We start from the raw sequence: 22,001 nt of genomic DNA on the forward strand, positions 1-22,001 counted from the left end.
GCACCTGGGTAGCTCAGTCAGTTAAGTGTCTGCCTTCAGTTCAGGTCATGATCCCAGGATCCTGGGATTAAGCCCCGCATCGGGCTCCCTGCTCAGCGGGGAACCTGCTTGTCTCTCTCTCTCTTTCTCAATAAATAAAATCTTTAAAAAAAAAAAAAAGGCATCTGGCTGGCTCAGTCAGTAGAGCATGCAACTCTTGATCTCGTGAGTTCAAGCCCCACATGGAGCGTAGAGATTACTTTAAAAAAAAAAAAAAAAAGGACAAAACAAAAAAAATGGATCTCAGAGGACGTAGGGAGCAAAATAAAACTGTTGAAAATTCATAATACTAATATATTTACAGAATGAGGGGAGATACCGCATCTATGGAAAAAAATGGGATTCTGTAAAAGTAGGAATAGCCAGAAAACAGTATTTCTTGAAATTTGAAATATGATAGTCAAAATGAAAAATGTAGCAAAAAGATTGGGAGATAATATTGAGAAACATTTCTTTAAAAGCAGATAATAGATAATAGATAAAATAGAAGATAAATGACAAAATTAAAGAATCAGGTCAGGAGGTGCAAAAAAGTGGAAGACAACACAGTTTGAAAATGTAAGAGAGAAAATTGTCAAATGTCTGAAGGAGAACTCCCAAAAGTGAAAGTCGTTTGTTCCCAGATCGAGAGAGTTCACTGAGGGACCAGAACACTAGATGAAAAAAGACACACTTTAAAGTATGTCATCACACTTTGTTGTCATCAGATCACTAGGGACCAAAAAAAGATCTTAAAAGTTTCCAGCAGCAAAGTCAAGAAGTGTCAAGGGAAGTTCAGTAAAAAGGATCCCATTTCAAATATAGTTTGTACTGTAATAGCGTTGTGTGGTGACAGATGGCGGCTACACTTGTGGTCACAGCATAACGTATAGAATCACTATGTTTTACACCTAAAACTAACGTAACATTGTGTGTCTATACTCACAATGACTATATAACTCATTTGCAAATACAGCTCTACGAAGTTTTGTTTTGTTTTTTTTTAAAAAAAGGATCCCATTTCAGAACTGTTTCAGGCGTCTCAACACTAATGCTGGAAGCCAGAAGACAAATGGAACATAATAGCTTTGAAATTCCAAAGAAAATTATTTCCAATCTAGAATTCTATATTGAGCAATCCAACGTGAAGGTGGATTATAACCTTTTTAAACATTGAAGTCTCAAAATATGTATGTCCCATACATCATATCAGGAAAAACTGGAAGATGTGCTCCCCTCTCACGCTTGAGAGTGTTTTCTGTATCTTCACTTAATAAACTTCTATCACTTTACTCAAAAAAAAACAAAACAAAAACTGGAAGATGTGCTCCATCAAATAGAAGGAATAAAGCAGGAGATCCAGGAGATGGGAAGTTGCAGGACAACAGGTCTAGAGAACAACCAGTCGACGGGGGAGCAAGACGATGGAAGGCTTTGGGAGATGTACCTCTAACAAAGAGATGGAATTTATGGATTTTTCTGATGTTTTTGAAATATTGAAAGAATTACACTTCTAGTGTTAGCTAGCTAGTCAGTTTAAATAGATGGAAGGTGTGCTGCATGATTTGTGTTTTAATGAGCTCTGCATCCAATACTTTGGACCCACGTGTATAAACCATATGTCCTGTTTGTTTATGCATAGTTTTAGGAGTCAAAACATCCTTTTTGTGCTTTTAATTATTAAAATGGTTTCTGGCTATTATTTCATAACCTGTCCCCAGAATTTCGTGCCTTCAACACCCATTCCTCCTGCTGTATTTCCTTTGTACACCTTCGAAACTCAAACTCAAAGTTTGAACCATCTTTGACCTCTTTCACTTCAAAAATGTCTTTGCTAAATGCCACACATTCTATTAAATGTGACATTTTTTCATATTTTTTTAAAGATTTTTTAAATTTATTTAACAGAGATAGAGAGCACAAGTAGGCAGAGTGGCAGACAGAGGTAGAGGGAGAAGCAGGCTCTCCGCCGAGTGGGGAGCCCGATGGAGGGCTCGATCCCAGGACCCTGGGATCATGACCTGAGCCGAAGGCAGCCGCTTAACCGACTGAGCCACCCAGGTGCCCCTCATATATTTTTTTTAAGTAATCTCTATGCCCAATGTGGGGCTCAAACTCATGACTTTGAGATCAAGAGTCACATGCTCTACGAACTAAATAAGCCAGGTACCCCTATCCATTAAATGTTTTTAATTTTTATTCCCATTTTTCCATCCTGGCTGGCTCTGACAGAGTTTAAGCTATCAGTATTTGTTGACTGTCTTTATGCACTCTCTTTATGCTTCTAAACTATATCTCCAATAGCTCCCCTTACTAACTTATGGTCTTTATGGTCTTATTAAAAACTGCTTTTCTAGCCACATCTCTTACTACTTTCCCTTTCTTGAGCCAAACATGACTCCCTTAGTACTCTCTAAGATTTCCAGTCTTCATGCTGGTGTTTACATTGTCACCTGTTTACAGCACGTTCACACTCAGTATCTCTACATGTCCACAAACTTTCCCATTCTTCAGGGTCCAGCTCAAATGCCTTCTCATTCCTGGGGTAGCTCTTGAAGATGTTTTCATAGAAGATATGACCTCTTTTTCTGAACTCCCTCATCACTGTCTCTGAACCTCCTTGTGTTCTAGTGCATGGCAGGAGTGGGGGGCTAGTTGGTGGGGTAGGCCTCACTTATAAACAACTTGAAGGAAGCTTCCCTGTTTAATTCATTTTTGTTTTCCCTTAGCAGCTAGCATAGTATCCTGTACATTCAATACATTTTTTGAATTTTAAAACTAAATAGGGGCGCCTGGGTGGTTCAGTCGTTAAGCGTCTGCCTTCGGCTCAGGTCATGATCCCAGGGTCCTGGGATCGAGCCCCGCATCGGGCTCCCTGCTCGGCGGGAAGCCTGCTTCTCCCTCTCCCACTCCCCCTGCTTGTGTTCCCTCTCTCGCTGTCTCTCTCTGTCAAATAAATAAATAAAATCTTTAAAAAAAAAAAAACTAAATAGCCAACCAATATTATTTCCTGTTTTATTGAGGTACAATTGGCATACAAGAAACTGCATATAATTCATGTATATCATTTGGTAAGTTTGGACGTATGTGTATATACTTCTTATACCATCACCAAAGTCAAGGTAATAAACATATCCATCACTTTCAAAAGTTTCCTTGTATCCCTTTGTTTTGGGTTTAGTTTGGTTTGGGTTTTTTTGGTAAGAATACAACATGACATATACCTTCTTAAATTTTAAGCACATAATTCCTTATTGTTAACTGTCATCACTGTGTTATACATCAGATCTCTGGAATTTACTCATCTTGTATAACTGTAACTATATACACTCAACAACTCCTCTATTCCTCTCCCTCCCCACCCCTGGTAACCACCATTCTACCAATCAATATTTGATTTTATGATATACTGCCATTTGAATGGCAAAAAAAGAGCAGTAACCTTAGGGAACTATCATTATAATAAGACTAAGTTACTTTGCCCCAAGTCCCAGCAAGATAGGAAAATACTATATGATTGTTAAGGAAAAGATAGAGGGTGCGTGGACTGAAAAGTCCTATTAAAGTTGAGGAGCTGTAACCCAATATTGTATCCATTATATAAATAGAACAGAGGTATTGGAGTCAGACTAACCTGAACTAATATCTTGCCTCAGCCCCTTACCAGCTGCAAATCCTTGGACCAATTAACCTCGTTGCCCCTCAGTGTTCTTCTTGCAAAATTTAGACAATAATGATACTTACCTCCCAAAGCTGTTTGTGTAATTAAACAAGATAATCTACATGAAGAGTTTTGCAGAATGCCTGGAATACATCATATACACTCCATAAATGATAACTTCTCTTTTATTATCAGTGGTGAGAGCTGTGTTAATCAGTTGCCAAGAGCACTAGATTTGGAACCAGAGAGAGCTGGAGGTTCTTCTTCTTAAAAAATGATGAGAAAACACTTCTGAACTCATTTTATTAGGCCAACATTAAGCTCATACCAAAGCAAGGTAGGGTCAATACAAGAAAAGAAAATTACAGGCCAATATCCTTGATGAACGTAGATGCAAAAATTCTCAACAGACACTAGCAAGCCATATTCAACAGCACTTTAAAAGGATCAGACCCCGGGCGCCTGGGTGGCTCAGTTGGTTAAGCGACTGCCTTCGGCTCAGGTCATGATCCTGGAGTCCCTGGATCGAGTCCCACATCGGGCTCCCTGCTCGGCGGGGAGTCTGCTTCTCCCTCTGACCCTCCCCCCTCTCATGTGCTGTCTCTCTCATTCTCTCTCTCTCAAATAAATAAATAAAATCTTTAAAAAAAAAAAAAAAAAAAAACGATCAGACCCCATAATCAAGTGAGGTTTATTCTTGGAATGCAAGGATAGTTCAATATACGCAAATCAATAAACATGATACACCACATTAACAAAATGGAGGATTAAAAACCATATAATAATATGAATAGATTCAGAAAAGGCACTTGACAAAAGTAAATATCCTTTAATGATACAGACTCAACAAATTAGGTATAGAAGGAATGTACCTCAACATAATAAAGGCGATATATGACAAGCCCACAGATAACAAACTCAACAGTGAAAAGCTGAAAGCTTTTGGTTTAAGATGAGGAAAAGACAAGAATGCCCACCCTCACCACTCCTATTCAACATAATACTGGAGTCTTAGAGCAATTAGGCAAGGAAAAGAAATAAAGACATGCAAACTGGAAAGGAAGAAGTTAAGTTGTCTGTTTGCAGATATGCTCTTATATATAGAAAATCCTAAAGACTTCACCAAAAAACTGTTGGAACTAATGAACAAATTCAATAAAGTTACAGGAAACAAAATCAATATACAAAAATTAGTTGTGTTTCTATACACTAAGAATGAACTATTTGAAAAAGAAATTAAGAAAACAATCCCAATTACAATAGCATTGAAAACACAATAAAATATTTAGGGATAAATTTAAATAAGGAGGGGAAGGATCTATATAATAAAAACTACAAGATGTTGATGAAGAAATTGAAGAAGACACAAATAAATGAAAGATATATCATGTTCATGGGTCAGAGAATTAATATTGTTAAAATGTCCATACTACTCAAAGCCATTTATAGATTCAATGTAATGGCTATCAAAATTCCAATAGTGGTTTTCACAAAATTAGAAAAAAAATCCTAAAATTCGTATGGAACCACAAGAGATTCTGAATAGCCAAAGCAATCTTGAGCAAAAAGAACAAAGCTGGAGGCATCACACTTCCTGGTTTAAAACTATATTACAGAGATTTAGTAATCAAAACAGTATGGTACTGGCATAAAAACAGACATGTAGATCAATGGAACAAAATAGCGAGCCCAGAAATAAGCCCACATATATAGAGTAAACTAATCTGTGACAAAGGTGCCAAGTATACACAATGGAAGAAAAGTATAGTCTCTTCAATAAATGATGTTGGGAAACTAGATATCCACATGCAAAAGAAAGTGGATACACTTATAACATACACAAAAATAAATTCAAAGCAAATCAAAGACTTAAATGTAAGACCTGAAACCATAAAACTCCTAGAAGAAAAGATAAGGATAAGCTTCTTGACATTGGTCTTGGCAATGATTTTTTTTTTTTGACATGACACCTAAGTACAGGCAACAAAAGCAAAAATAAACAAGTGGGACTACATCAAACTTAAAAGCTTCTGCACAGCAAAGGAAACTCAACAAAATGAAAGGGCAGTCTACAGAATGGTAGAAAATATTTGCAAACTGTACATCTGATAAGGGGTTAATATCCAAAGTATATAAGGAACTCCATAACTCAATCACAAAAACAAAAATAACTTGAGAGAGTTTTGGGGAACGAACTTAAGTGACCATCAATTTAATATAGACTGCTAAATGCTTAAGATGTTATATGCAAACCTAATGGTAGCCACAAATCAAAAACCAGTACAGATATGCAAAAAATAAAGAGAAAGGAATCCAAGTATATCACTAAAAAAACCCAGCAAACCATGAGAGAAGAGAGGAAGAAAGGAACAGAGAAGAACTACAAAAACAACCATAAAACAAGTAACAAAATGGCAATAAATACATACCTATCAATAGTTATTTTGAATGTAAATTGACTCAGCACTTCAATCAAAAGACATAGGGTGATAGAATGGATAAAAAAGAAAGACCTCTCAGGGCGCCTGGGTGGCACAGACAGTTAAGCATCCAACTCGGTTTTATTCTGGTCATGATCTCAGGGTCCTGGGATCAAGACCCATGTGGGGCTCAGTGCAGAGTGTGCTTGAGATTTTCCCTCCCTCTCCCTCCGCGCGCCCCCCCATGCTTTCTCTCTCTCTAAAATAAATAAATAAATCTTAAAAAAAAAAGACCCATCTATATGCTGCCTACAAAAGACTCAGACCTAAAAACACAGCATGCAGATTGAAAGTGAAGGGATGGAAAAGCATTTATCATGCAAATGGAAGTGAGAAGAAAGCTGGGGTAGCAATGTTTATGTTGGACTAAATAGACTTTGAAACAAAGGCCAGGGGTGCCTGGGTGGCTCAATCAGTTAAGCGTCTGCCTTCAGCTCAGGTCATGATCCCAGGATCCTGGGATCCAGTCCCACATCGGGCTCCCTGCTCAATGGTGAGTCTGCTTCTCCCTCTGCCTCTCCCCCCACTCGTTCTCTCAATATTTCTCTCTCTCTCGCTCTCGCTCTCTCAAATAAATAAAATCTTTAAAAAAAAAAGACTGTAACTAAAGACAAAGAAAGATATTATATAATCATAAAGGGAATAATCCAACAAGAAGATATAATAATTGTAAATATTTATGTTCCAAACATGGGAGTACCCAAATACATAAAGCAGCTAATAATAAATATAAAAGAAGTAATCAATAGTAATACAATAATAGTAGACTTTAACACCCCACTTACATCAATGGATAGATCATTCAAACAGAAAATCAACAGAGACAGTGGCTTTGAATGACACATTGGACCAGATAGATCTAATATATAGAACATTCCATCCTAAAACAGAACATTCCATCCTAAAACAACAGATTCTTTTCAAGAGCACATGGAACATTCTCCAGAACAGATCACATATTAGGCCACAAAACAAGTCTCAACAAATTCAAAAAGATTGAAGTCATACAATGCATCTTTTCTGACCACAACACTATGCAACTAGAAATCAACCACAAGAAAAAGTCTGGAAAGAGCCCGAAACTTGAAGGTTAAATAACGTGCTACTAAACAATGAATGGATCAACCAAGAAATCCCAAAAAGGAAATCCAAAAATACATGGAGACAAATGAAAATGAAAACACAGTGGTCCAAAATTTGGGGGATGCAGCAAAAGCTGTTCTAAATGGGAAGTTTATAGCAATACAGGTCTACCTCAAGAAGCAAGAAAAAAATCTCAAACAACCTAACCTTACACCTAAAAGAGCAGGAAAAAGAAGAATAAACAAAACCTAAAACTAGTAGAAGGAAATAAATAGGGGCGCCTGGGTGGCTCAGTCGTTAAGTGTCTGCCTTCAGCTCAGGTCATGATCCCAGGGTCCTGGGATCGAGCCCCAAACCCCGTGTCAGGCTCTCTGCTCAGCGGGGAGCCTGCTTCTCCCTCTGCCTCTGCCTGCTACTCCCCCTGCTTGTGCTCTCTCTCTCTCTGACAAATAAAAAGAATCTTAAAAAAAAGAAGGAAATAAATAATAAAGATTAGAGTAGAAATAAACAAAATAGAAACTAAAAAACTATAGAAGAGCTCAATAAAACCAGGAGCTGGTTCTTTGAAAAGATCAACAAAATTGATAAACCTTTAAGCCAGACTCATCAAAAGAATGGGTTGTGGGTAGAGGACTCAAATAAACAACATCAGAAATGAAAGAGAAGAAATAATAACCAACACCACAGAAATGGAGGATTATGAGAGAATATTATGAAAAATTATATGCCAACAAATTGGACAACCTAGGAGAAATGGATAAATTTGTAGAAACATAACTTCCCAAAACTGAATCCAGAAGAAAAAGAAAATTTGAGCAGACCTATTACCAGCAATGAAATTAAATCAGTAATCAAAAAACTCCCAACAAATAAAAGTCCAGGACCAGACAGTTTCACAGGTGAATTCCACCAAACATATAAAGAAGAGTTGAAACTTAATTCTTCTCAAACTTTTCCACAAAGTAGAAGAGGAAGCAAAGCCTCTAAATTTATTCTATGAGGCCAGCATTACCCTGATAACAAAGCCAAATAAAGATACTACATAAAAAGAGACAGCAAGCCAACATCTGAGTATCTCTGATGAACATAGATGCAAAAATCCTCAACAAAATGTTAGCAAACCGAATCCAACAATACATTACAAAAAATTATTCACCATGATCAAGTGGGATTTATTCCTGGGATACAAGGGTGGTTCAATGTTTGGAAATCAATCATTGTGATGCATTGCATCAAGAGAAAGGAGAAAACCATATGATTATTTCAATAGATGCAGAAAAAGTATTTGACAAAGTACAACATCCATTCATGATTAAAAACCCTCAATAAAGTAGGTTTAGAGGGAACATACCTCAATGTAAGAAAGGCCTTGTGTGAAACAACCACAGCTAACATCATACTCAATGGTGAAAAACAGTTGTTTCACTAAGGTCAGGAACAAGACAAGTATGACCACTCTCACCACTTCTATTCAACATAGTACTGGAATTCCTAGCCATAGCAGTCAAACAAGAAAAAGAAATAAAAGGTATCCAAGTTGGTAAGGAAGAAGTAAAACTTTCACTATTTGTGGATGACATGAAACTATATATAGAATACTGTAAATACTCCCCAAAAATCTATTAGAACTGATACGTGAAATCAGTGAGGTCACAGGTTACAAAAATCAATATACAGAAATCCATTGCATTTCTATACATTAATAATGAAGTAGCAGAAAGAGAAATTAAGAAAAATAATCCCATCTACAATTACACCAAAAATAATAAAATACCTAGGAATAAACATAACCAAAGAGGTGAAAGACCTGTACTCTGAAAACTATAAGACATGATGAAAGAAATTGAAGATGACACAAACAAATGGAAAGCCATTCCATACTCATGGATTGGAAGAAGAAATATTGTTAAAATGTCCATACTACCCAAAGCAATCTACACATTTAATGCAATCTCTATCAAAATACCAACAGCATTTTTCACAGATCTAGAACAAACAATCCTAAAATTAGTATGGAGCCACAAAAGACTCCAAATAGACAAAACAATCTTGAAAGAGAACGAAACTGGAGGTATCACAATCCCAGATTTCAAGATACACTATGAAGCTGTAGTAATCAAAACAGTATGGTCATGTCCTTTATATATTTTGGATACTTACCCTTTATCAGATGTCATTTGCAAGTATCTTCTCCCATTCAGTAGCTGCTTTTAATTTTGTTGATTGTTTCCTTTGCTGTGCAAGTTTTATTTTTATGTAGTCCCAATAGCTTATTTTTGCTTCTGTTTCCCTTGCCATAGGAGACATATCTAGAAAAATGTTGCTATGGCCAATGTCAGAGAAATTACTATCAGAGCTGTCTTCAAGGGTTTTCATGATTTCAGGTCTCACATTTAGGTCCTTAATCCATTTTGAGTTTATTTTTGTGTATGGTGTAAGAAAGTGATCCAATTTCATCCTTTTGCACACAGCTGTCTAGTTTTCCCAACACCATTTGTTGAAGAGACCGTCTTTTTCCCATTGCATATTCTTGCCTCCTTTGTTGAAGATTAATTGACCATATAATCATGGATTTATTTCTGGACTCTCAATTCTGTTACACTGATCTTTCTGGGCTCTCTATTCTGTTACATTGATCTATGTGTCTGTTTTTGTGCCTGCCTCTGATAATCATAAATGAAACGTCAATCGTCTTCCTAAAATGTAAAGATAATCACTTTTAACTATTATCCTACTGTACGGAAACTCCCATTGTAGTAACACTTATTGTAAAGGTTAAACAATTTCTTCATTTTCACTTTATAAGTCATACTGTAATGTCATGCCTGTGAACTTCATATGACTTTGGGTTTGAAGTATCCTGTTTGCAGTTTGTTTCTCGCTCGGTAAAATATTCTCATCAAGTAAAGTTCTCAGAATTTTCTTTTGGCAATATGTGCAATGGAATATTATTCATCCATAAAGATGAAGGAAATCCTGCCATTTGCAACAATGTGGATGAACCTAGAGGATATTATGCTAAGTGAACAAGCCAGATGCAGAAAGACAAATGCTGTGTGATCCCACTTATATGTGGAATCTAAAAAAGTACAACTTAACCGGAGAATAGAACAGTGGTTGCTGGGGGCTGGGAGGTGAGGAGGGGATGAGAAGATATTGGTCAGAGGGTATAAACTTTCAGTTGTAAGATGAGTAAGTTCTAGGGATGCACAGCGTGGTGGTTATAGTTAATAATACTGTATTGTATGCTTGAAATTTGCTAAGAGAGTAGGATCTTAAGTGTTATCACCACACACACACAAAAAGTAGCTATGTGAGGTGATAGATATTTAAATAATTGTGGTAATCATTTCACATACATACTTATATTAAATCATCACATTATACACCTTTAAAGAATCATGCTGTACAATCTAAATATATACAATTTTTCTTTGTAAATCACACTTCAATAAAGCTTAGGGGGAAAATGGTGAAAGGCTTATTTGGTGAAAGTCTTGTGACTCTTTGACCTGCAAGTGGAAAGCAGTCCTTGAACAGAATGTGGCTAAATGAAGTTGTGCTTGCTACAATCTTTAATCTCTTCAGATCCAATCAGGACTTCTATTTCCTGAAACTATTTCCAGGACAGTCTCTACTCCACCATTTGAAAAGACCTTCAAAGGACTAATATTAACCCCTACTGGGTTCAGGAGAGGGATAACTCTACTTTCTGCCTCCATCACTTCCCAGGTACTATAAAATTAGATTAGGTCTGCTGATCAATTTCAATAGCTAATCACCTCGTAGTATCACCACATTTTGGAAAGCACTGTGCTAAGTGCTTTGCATACTTCATCTCATTTAATCCTCTAGGCTTTGCAAAGTAGCTTTTTTAAAATCTCCAGCTTAAAGATCATAATAACAATGAAGATTATAGCTGACCATTATTGAGTGCTTATTGTGTTCCAGGTGCTGTTCTGAACCTTTAGTATAGATTATCTCTCTTTATCTTCGTTAATAAACCCATCAAATAGGAACTATTTTTAGTCCTCATTTTTTAGATGTGAAACTAGAGGTAAAGACAGGTTAAGTAACTTGTTCAAGGTCACACAGCTAATAAATAATGGATGGGAATAAAACCTATGGTCTCTGTGAATCCAGAGTTCAAGCTTCTTCCCCCTCAAAGACCCAGCCAAGTTCAGATGCAAACATGTTGACCTTAGAGCCAAGAGATACTGAGTCACCACAGTCTTCTCTTTGCATGAGTTTCAAGGTGTTTCAAAATCATAAGCCTGTTCTTCCTCTTGACAGCTCCAGTGGCACCTTCTCTTAGTAAATTATCTGTTGCCTGACTAGCTTCATATCTAATGACTTCATTAATCTCCAGTTTGAATTTCCCTTTATCATTACCGTTTTAACCATCCCAAATGATTTTTTCATGTAATGTTGTCCCTGAGGCACTGGAAAATACATCATTTGAATAAAAATTATATAAGATAATACACTAAAAAAAGATAAAACACTAAACACAGGGTCCATTAATACAAACCAAAACACTATAAATGTTGGAAGATTCATGTATTTTGGTCTTCTTCTCTTGCAACTGTTTATTGGCAACCTTCTCTCTATGCAGCACTGGACTGGGCACTCTGAGCTCTTGGTTTCATGACCTCCTCTCTCTCCAGTGATCCTTTGCTTGCCCTCTTTTCAGCCACTTATGCCCGTGGTTATACCTGGCCTGGTCACCACAAATAATGTCGGCACCCTAAAATTCAACCGTAGCATTTCCCCGCTCTGATCATCACTCTCTACCCTTTAGATCACTACAGCGGTTTGATCCTATCACAACTTCTAACCACTGACTCCACCAGTTTTTCATTATCCATCAATCCTCTCATGTCCTCCCTTCCCTTTGAACCCAGTTTAAATTCCTTGGCATTATAATCGCTCCTTTTGAAACACTATTAACTTGCCTGCCCCCTGTCTCTCCATCCTTCTTCTTTGACAGCTTAACTCTGGCTAAACTCAAGTATTGGCCAGATACCCACCCAGCTCCTGGGCAGCAGCATGTGGTTGGAAAACATCACAGCCTTTTTCACCTGCCCCTGCCACTGGGGCTTCTGTCCCTTTACAACAGAGGGAGGATTCCTGCTCTTTCTTTTTCTTTTTCTTTTTTTTATTTATTTAAGTATAGTTGACACACAGTGTTACATTAGTTTCAGGCGTACAACATAGTGATTCAACAACTCTATACATTATGCCGTGCTCAGGACAAGGGTAGCCACCCTCTGTCACCACGCAACAATATTACACTACCATTGCTATGTTCCCTATGCTGGACCTTCTTACTCCTGTGACTTATTCATTCCATAACTGGAAGCTTTTATCTTCCACTGCCCTTCACATATTTTGCCCATCCGCCATCTGGCAACCATCAGTTCTTTGAATTCATAGGTCTGATTCTGCTTTCTATTTGTTTATTCATTTATTTTTTAGATTCCACCTTTTTTTTTTTTACCAGTGAAAACTTTAAAAAATAAAATCTTTTGAGACTCCCAGTCTAGAACACAGAACAGATGAGAAGGAGGCTGTTCTGGTTAAAGGAGGGGGTGGGCCTGGGCCTATGCTGTTCCGCCTCCCCCCTGCCACCTGGCCCCACCCCTCCCCGAGCACTTCTGGACGAGTCCTTGGAAAACCTGGGGCTTCTCAGAATGGGGCTGGGGACCCAGCAGGGCAGATAGTTTCTGGGATCCCTTGCCCCTCTGCCACATGGTCTAGGTCTAAGCTGCTGAGAATCCCTCCTGTGCTCCTGCCACCCCCACTCCCAAGCTGGGTGCCTCACTGTGGCACCTCACACTCCACGTGTGTCTAAAGGTAAGAGCATGTCGGGGGAGGCACGCGAGAGGTGTGCAGGGGTGCAAGTCCAGAGCCACACCTGCAGGGGCTAGACACCACTGGCAATGACATCGGAAATTACGCACACCTGGGCCCTCCTCTTCAGGTCCTACGGCAGGAGGTGTGGAGTGGGCCAAGTTTCCTCCAGGTACTCAGTGATGGCCAGTGACTGGCCAATGGTGATTCCGTCGATCTTCAGGGCCGGCATCTGCTGCATCAGATTCAGTGCCTAGAATTCCTCAGAGAACCGCTGTCCCCCATCCTTTATGAGGTTGAGAGGTACGATCTCATAGTCGAAGGCCAGAGCAATTCGAACTCTCCATGAGCAGGAGCTCCGGAAATAGGAGTAGAGGATGGGCTTGCCAGACTCAGTCATGGTGTCGTGGTGACCCTTGGCCTCTCAGGGAATGTCTTAGATTCCACATTTAAGTGAAATAATATGGTATTTGTCTTTCTCTGATGTATTTCACTTGGCATTATACACTCTAATTCCATCCATGTTGTTGCAAATGGCAAAATCTCATCCTTTTTTATGGATGCATGATATTTCATTGCGTGTGTGAATATATAAATACATATATATTTATATGCATATAAATATATATACACACATACATATATGCCACATCTTTATCCCTTCATCTACCGATGGATACCTGGGCTGCTTCCATATCTTCACTATTGTAAATAATGCTCTAGTAGTTTCCTGCTCTCATCAGGCATATTTCGTGGGTATCGCCTGCTCAGGAAGACCATTCCTAGAATTAACATCTTTAATTAACTAAAATTTTCTTGCATCCTTAAGTTCTTTCTCTGGATACTTCCCCCAAGCATTAAATCATCTTCTATTGTGTTCCACCTTTAAAACAAACCCTCTCTTGAACACACTCATCTACAGCTACAGCCCATTTTTCTGTCTCACTTCAGGGCAGAACTTCTGGAAGAGGTATTCATGCTCATCATCTCCACATCCTCATTTCCCATTTACTCCTTAATGCACTCAGTTAGTCCTTCATCCCTGGCCCCACTCCACTGAAATTGCTTTTATCTGACAAATAATAGGATCTATGTTGCTAAACCCAGTATTTATTTATCTGTTCCAATTTTCCTCTAAATCTCAAAGGTATGTGAAGTAGCAAACTGCTCCCTCACTCTAGAAATGTTGTCTTTTTTAAAATCTTGGAAAACACTGAATTTGCTGTTTTTCCTACCCTCTTATTGGCTCCCTTCTTTTGAGTCTTCCCTAAAGGTTCCTCTGCATTACCTCACTGTGTTCCAGGCACTGCTCCTCAGCCTTCCTCTTTCACCTTTCACCCCAGGTGATCGCAGTCAGTCCCATGGCTATAAATGCCATGGGTATGACTCTGACCCCCAGAACTCCATATCCAGACTAACACATCCAAACTCATGCATCTAGCTGTTCACCTGACATTTCCACTTGGATATACAATACACATCTCAAATGTGACATAGATGAAGGACATATGGTTCTACACCATTTATTCCTGATGTGGCCCTAGGTAAGCAGCACCACCATCCACCCAAATTCTTGGGTCAAAATCCTAGAAGTGAAATGTGTATCACAGGTAAATTTGTAGAGGCAGAAAATAGACTAATAGTGATTATCCAGGTGTACTGGGTTGAATGATGGCCTCTAAAAAGATACGGCCATTACCCCAGGAGTCTATGAATGTAACGTTATTTGGGAAGAGGGCCTTTGTGGTTGTAATTAAGTTAGGCATCTTGAGATGAGATCATTGCCGGCTTCCCAGGTGGACCCTAAACCCCATGACAAGTGTCCTTATAGCAGACAGGAAGAGAGGACACAGAAGAGAGGAGACGGCATGTGAGGACAGAGCCCGAGGATGGAGCAAGGCAGCCACAAGCCAAGGAGCACCTAGAGCTGCCAGAAGCCAAAAGAGGCAGACAAGTATTTTCCTCCAGAGCCTTCGGAGCTCACGCAGTCCTGCTGACAACTTGATTTTGGATTTCTGGCCTCCAAAACTGAGAAGGAATAAATTTCTGTTGTTTTAAACTACCAAGCACTTCGTGATTTGTTCCATGAGCCTAGGAAGCTAATTCAGTGGGGCTGGGGAGGAAGGGAAGCGAGGAGTGACTGCTAATGGGTGTGAGGTTTCTCTTTGGAGTGATGAAAATGTTCTAAAATTATATTGTGGTGATGGTTGCACAGCTCTGTAAATATCCTAAAAACCACTGAATTGAAGGCTTTAAATGGATGGACTTTTATTGGCATATGGCTTATATATCAATAAGATTAAAAATAAAACCCCTTGGAGTTATCTTTTAATCTTCTCTTTTTTTATTCTCACATCTAAATCCACCAGCAAATCTTTGGGCTTTCTCCCACAATGTGTCTCAAATCCGACCACTTCTCATCATCTCCATGGCCACCATCTTAGTGCGTGCCCATCATCTCTGCTCTGTACAGCCACAATAGCGTAAATAATTTCCCTACTTCTACTTGAGCCTCATCCAAATCCATACTCCCTAAAGCAAACAAAACGGTTATCTTAGAACACAAATCACACCGTGTCACTCTCTTGCTTAACCTCTTCCCTGCCTTCTCCCGTGGCTTTCCTTTCCACTTAGAATAGAATCCAAACTCCTCACCAGGTCCTACCGGTCCTTCTATGACCTACCTGGCCTGCGTTTACATATGAAACCTCATCTCCTTCCATGCTGCCCTTTGCTCTACACTTCAGTCACACAAACATCCCTTATGATCCTGGGACAGACCAATCTTGTCCCTGTCTCAAGGCTTTTGCCCCAGTGTTCCTTCTGCAAGTACAACTTCCCATGACTGTCTTCTTCCTGTCAAAACCTTTTCTGACCACTCTATATAGAGTTGCCTTTCTCTCATTTACTCTCAATCATGTCACTTTATTGTTTAGCAATTTTTGTTTTCGGAAATAGTCTTCATTTAGTTGTGTATTTATTTATAATGTATTTCACCCTAGTAAAGATAAGCTCTGTGGGAATAGGGACCTTATTAATCTTGCCCACTGCTATATCCCCCCTCCTATCACAGTGCCTGACAAAAGAGATGTCAGAAATATTCAAAATAATGAACTACTCTCTCATTCTAGAAATGCTGTCTTTTTTGAAATCTTGGAAAACACTGGATTTGCTGTTTTTCATACCCTGTCATTGGCTCTAATATTCAAAATAGAATAGTCTTCACCCAAAACAAATCTAATGACCATCCCTCAGTGAGAAACTTGTGGGGAACACATCTTCCCCAAGCCCATACTGGTTAAGCAGCTGGAATGACTGAAGGGATAGTGAGGCCCATGAGTGATACAGAGTGATGACCTTTGATGACCTCTTCTAGGATGCAAAAACAGGTTCAGAGATCTGTGTCTTCTTTGGGCAGCGTCCCTGGACCAATTCCCATCTCTTCACATTACATCTTCCTTGTTCTTGTTCTTTTTGGCTTCCAGATTCCAGTCTCTGACTGCAAGGACTACAAGTTTAGTGCATGCCTATTGCCCAACAGTCTTGGCCTTCATAGTGTGTTGAAACATTCCTCTGACTTGCCCCAATGCTCTGCACAATCCTCAGGGTCCTCTGAATCCCAGAGTAAGAAATTCCCTCCCCCAGCTCCGGTCTCCCAGATGTGGCCCCCCCCCCCCCCCCCCGCCCCGCTTTCTCTGAAATCTCCCTTCTCCACCACAGAGGAACTCAGACAGTTGCCATCAAGATTAACCAAGACACAGGACAGCAGAAAAAGCATGGGATTGGTGTCAATCATAGCCCTACCATTTACTGTTTGTGTGACCTTGAGCAAGTTAATGTTTCTGAGTTTTGCTTTCCTCCCTTTTAAAACCTCCAAAGCAATATTTACCTTACAGGGTAGCTGAGATGATAAATAAAGAAAAGGCATCTTTTTTTCCTGTCCAGAAGCGTTAAATCACTATATTGTATGCTTGAAACTAATATTACACTATTGTCAACTGGAATTTAAATTAAAACTTTAAAAAAATTTAAAATATTAGAAAAAAGAAAGGGCATCTTTTGACACCTTTTTCTCTCCTTCCTCTTTCAGTGTTTTCTGACTCATTGAATAGTCTTATTACCATTGACCCAGCTGCTCAAGCCAGCAATCTGGAGGATCTTGTTTACAATTTCTCCAGATCTGCTTTCTGCTGCACCAAAGCCAAGCAACTCTCATTCAGGCCCACTTCTGTCCATTTCACTGGCATGGCTCTGGTCTAGACAGTCATTTCCTACCCGGCATGCAACAGTCTCCTAACCAGTCTCCTAACACCAGATCCATTCTGCAGCCACAGCCCTTCATAAAACGCAAACGTAAGTATCTCATTTACTTCCTTAAAACTCATCATTGGCTTCCCATTGCTATCAGGATAAGGTGCTGAGTTAATGAAAAATAAGAGTAAGTCTAAATGTATATTATAAACTATAAGTGGACTATAAAAGTCACAAATTTTACTTTCTAATTGCAGCCACATAGTACATAAGGAATCTATTTTGAGCTTACAGCAACCATCATGGTGGCTTACATCTTTGGCATGTTTGGGTTCCTGGCTATTTGATGCTAATCCAAATGGTTATGCAAATACTTATATTCCCCTTATCTTTATCCTATAGTTTTCTTTAACTGATAAGTTCAGTGGAAAAGAGCACAGGCTCCTCGATAGCAGGGACATTCTCTGTCTCCTTCACCTTTATCCCTTAGGCTTAGGCTGTAGGCACATACTGCATGCTCATTTTCCTAATGAACAAATCAGCCATGTTTAATAACAGTTCAAACAAAGCACTCCTACTACCACCAACAAATATCCTGAGCATCTCCAATGCAAGTTTGCAATATTAACAATATTTAAGTAAATAGATGGTCTTTTATAAAAAAGAAGACACCACTATGGGAGTCATCAGGGAGGAACAAATGCAAGTAAATCAATTACCTTGTTAAAAAGATTAGGCTAAGTGAACCAAAAGGTCCCTTTCATTATAAAATTCCAATTCCAGGCACTTGGGTGGCTCAGGCAGTTAAGCGTCCAACTCTTGATTTCTGCTCAGGTCGTGATCTCCGGGTCATGAGATGGAGCCCCAGGTGGGGCTCTATGCTGGGCATGGAGCCTGCTTAAGATTCTCTCTTTCCCTCTCCTTCTGCCCACCCCCCCACTTGCGGGCACTCATGTGTGTGCTCTCTCTCTCTCTCTCTCAAAAAATAAATAAAAGTCCAAGATTATATGTTAGGCGTTTAGAATAGCAGGTGTGCGAGCTTACTAAGAAGTAATTATGGTAGACATAATAATAGTTCCCCAAAGATGTCCACATGTGAATCCCCAGGATGTGAATATATTACCTCACATGGCAAAATGAATTTAGCCAGTGTGATTAAGTTAAGGATCTATGCATGGTTAGATTAACCTGGATTATTCAAGTAGGCCCGATCTAATCACAAAGATCCCTCAAGGGGACAAAGGGAGTCAAGGGAGGCAGAGCAAAGATGTGACTATAGAATCAGTGATGTGATTGCTGGCTGGTGTCACAAGCCCAAAACTATGGACAGCATCTAGAAGCTGAAAAAGACAAGGAAACACATTCTCCTCTAGAGCCTCCAGAAGGAATGCAGCCCTGTCAACACCTTGATTTTAGTGCCATAAGACCCATTTTGGATTTCTGACCTCCAGGCCTGTAAGATAATAAATTTGTGTTGTTTTAAGCTGTTGTTTATAGTAATCTGTTACAGCAGCAATAGGTAACTATGCAACATTTTACTATCAGTTATCATAATTGGTTTCCCTTGGTAATTTTCTCTGCAGTTTATTTTATGCATTTAAATTTTTTTTTCTGTTCTGCCACTTACTAGCTGTTGTGACCTACAGCAAATTATTTCCCCTCTGCTTCTTCTTCTACAAAATGAGACTAAAAAATCCACACCCCAGGGTTGTTGTGAGAATTCAATAAGATAATTTATGTAAGGATCACAGAGCACCAGGCTCATAGTAGGAACCAACAAAATGTTCTTTCCATTGCCTGTCTCCCCAAACCCTTATGATTATGGATTTCCTAATGAATTTCAAGATAATAATCATGACATTTTCCAGACCTGACCAGTGTTGTTAAGTCTTAATTGTAGCTACTGCTAAAAATATCTAACACCAGTTGCTTAATCTGACTTTGACCTTGAAATATTTAAGTACTGACAGTGTGTTTGGAAGCTTAGTTCCAGTTTTGACTAGTATTTTCTGAATAGCTTTGGCTAAATAATTTATTGTTTCTATTTGCGACATTGTTCCCTTCCTTTTGAGTAACCTGCATTCAGGTACATAAGTTCAAATATGATTTATAATTGAGATGGTGATTAAGACAAAAATAAAGTGATAAGGTATTTTTCCAGAAAGGATGCACAATAAATGTCTTCATCTTAATGATTAAATTGTGCTTACTGAACCTCATATTCTGCCAGTGTCTTAAGTGGTCCTTTGTTGTTAATTAGGCACCTTTGAAATCATTACCCTTTGGGTGTCTATTTGATATCAGGGAAGTGTGACATATTAAGTAGCTAGGTTATCCAGGTGTCAAAGTTCAGTGCATTATAAATCAATAAGTACTTATCAAATTCCTACTTTACTATCAAATCCTTGAGGGCAGGGATCATGTATTTTTCATTCCTCCCATTTGTGGATGGCAAATTATCTGGAACATATTAAGTTCAGTGACATGTCATCAAAACTTTAAAAGCAGGATAAGAAACCCCCAGATGACAAACAGGTTATATTACAAAGGTTTCCCTTTTCTTAACATAGTTTTCTATAGAAATATGTATGTGTTTATTTAGAAATAACTATGTAAATAGTAATGTAATAGAAATATATTAATAGTCATAACATATTACAATGTATACTTATAAGTAGCTATCATGTTACATGTATGTGAAGTTTCCAAGCTGGCCCATAAACTCCAATTGACCCCATAATAAATAAAGTAACCAGGGATTGTCACTAAGCCAGGTTTCCCTCTAAAGCAAAACTCTGATTCACAGCCACTGTCTAATTCCCCAAGCAAGATGCTGAGGCTGGATTGGGGCTTAGGAGAGAGACAGAAGGCATAGGGCATTCTTTTTTTTTTTTTTTAAATGTTTTATTTATTTATTCATGAAAGTCAGAGAGAGAGAGAGAGGCAGAGGCAGAGGGAGAAGCAGGCTCCCTGCCTAGCAGGGAGCCTGATGCGGGACTCGATCCCAGAACCCTGGGATCATGACCTGAGCCGAAGGCAGGCGCTTAACCATCTGAGCCACCCAGGCGCCCCGGCATAGGGCATTCTTATGAGTAGTACTCTGATGGCAGGAAAAGGGGACTAAGAGACTTTAGTTTGCACTGATCTAGCTCCCAGGAAATAATACTAATAACAGCCTCTGCCAAAGTTAGTCTTTCTCATTTATAATGCATTTTCATGTGCAATAGGCATTTATAACCTGGGGTCTGTGGGATGTCTAGTGGGTCTGTGGAAGGAGTCCTGAAGTTCAGGAGTGACTCTTCTGAATGATAGGCCAAGTCTAGACTATCTGTACACTTTTTTTTAGACAGGATCATTCTCAAAGGGCTCTGTGACTGAAACAAGTTAATAGCCCAAGAGACATGGTCTCACTTGCCCCCATAACCACTTGGTGGGGGAAATAATGTAGGCATTATTATCTTGGGGTCCTCCCCCAATCAGAAGCCATTGGTAACAGGTAATGGCCCCACAAAGTTCACCAGCCAGCTGCCCAAGTGAGCAGGGGTCAAAGTGCACAGGAGTATGAGCAGGACAGGTGGCTGGTGAGGGAAGGACTGGAAGGAATAAGAATTCCCACAGGGTAATCTTGTGAGAAAGTGGAAAGAAGAAAGGGGAGATGGAATGGACTCGAAGGAATGAGAGAAGCCTGAAAAATAGTAAGGCTGTATTTTTACCCAAGGGACACAAAAAATACCTGTAAAAGGCACAGTCACTCCCTCAAGGAGCTCATACCCTTGATGGAGCATGGAGAAGTTGGGGTAAACACAAAGAACTATAAGTTGACTAAAAGTAAGGACTATTTTATGGATCCCACAGTAATGATGTCAGTGTACATAGTAGGGACTCAGTAAACATTTTGTTTGTTTATCATGTTGACGGTAGACACCATGAGAATAAAAATAGAGTTAGTGATCAATGTGTGGTACTGTTCACTGCCATACATGTTTAGATAAAGCATCGAATAACAGTGGGAAAGCCAGAGAGCCAAGACCACTTTGGCTGTACCAGAAAATATGGGTAATATTTTTATGAAACAAAGATGCAGTCAAGGGAATGTTTAGATAAATATTGGGGAATATAGTGATATTTGTCTGATTAAAACTCAGGGAGTGAAAGCAGGAAGGGAGCCCTTTGAATACAAATTCCTCATGTGACAGGGGAGGTGATATGCCCATTACATAGGAAGTTCAGGGCTATACTCAGCTCTCTTGACTCCTGGACTTAAAATTTCTCCACTACTCCATGCTGCCATGTTGGAAAGTAGTGAGAAATAAGGCTAGTGTAGATAAGGTGGGGCCTGATAAGCAGGGCATTATATCTGGGAATAGAGGTTTGGGTATTGAAAATCCAAGGTGTGAATAGAGGAGCATCATAGAGGAGACATTGGCCAGGGGAGGAAAACTAATCCTGGGTTTACACAATGAAGAAAGAAGTAGTTCCATTCTACAGTCAGTAAACATCTGATGGTTTGGCAAGTACCCAGCATCAGAATGAGAAATTTGGCATCTGGGGATTTAACGTAAACACTAAAGATAACCGGGGCACACAGTGGGGTGGCCCAGACCTTGGACAGCAGCTGCCTGAGCCTAAAGGATGATGGGTGTCAGCCAAATATT

The 22,001-nt window shown here is 39.2% G+C and overlaps 1 protein-coding gene across 3 annotated transcripts in view; it reads left to right on the forward strand.

Annotated features, from left to right (window-relative positions):
* Positions 1-22,001, forward strand: part of TRMT12 (tRNA methyltransferase 12 homolog) — a 64,615-nt gene that overhangs the window by 7,857 nt on the left and 34,757 nt on the right. For 2 of the 3 annotated variants that reach the window (XM_032415732.1, XM_032415734.1), the window contains exon 3: positions 17,186-17,448. The gene's annotated coding sequence lies outside the window, so the exon portion shown is untranslated. Of the gene's footprint in view, positions 1-10,865; positions 10,975-17,185; positions 17,449-22,001 lie in introns of those variants that run through there. The other variant, XM_032415733.1, reaches the window with a different exon arrangement.

Source organism: Phoca vitulina, unplaced genomic scaffold (genome assembly GCF_004348235.1).
Source record: "Phoca vitulina isolate PV1807 unplaced genomic scaffold, GSC_HSeal_1.0 scaffold18, whole genome shotgun sequence".
Lineage (NCBI taxonomy): Eukaryota > Metazoa > Chordata > Mammalia > Carnivora > Phocidae > Phoca > Phoca vitulina.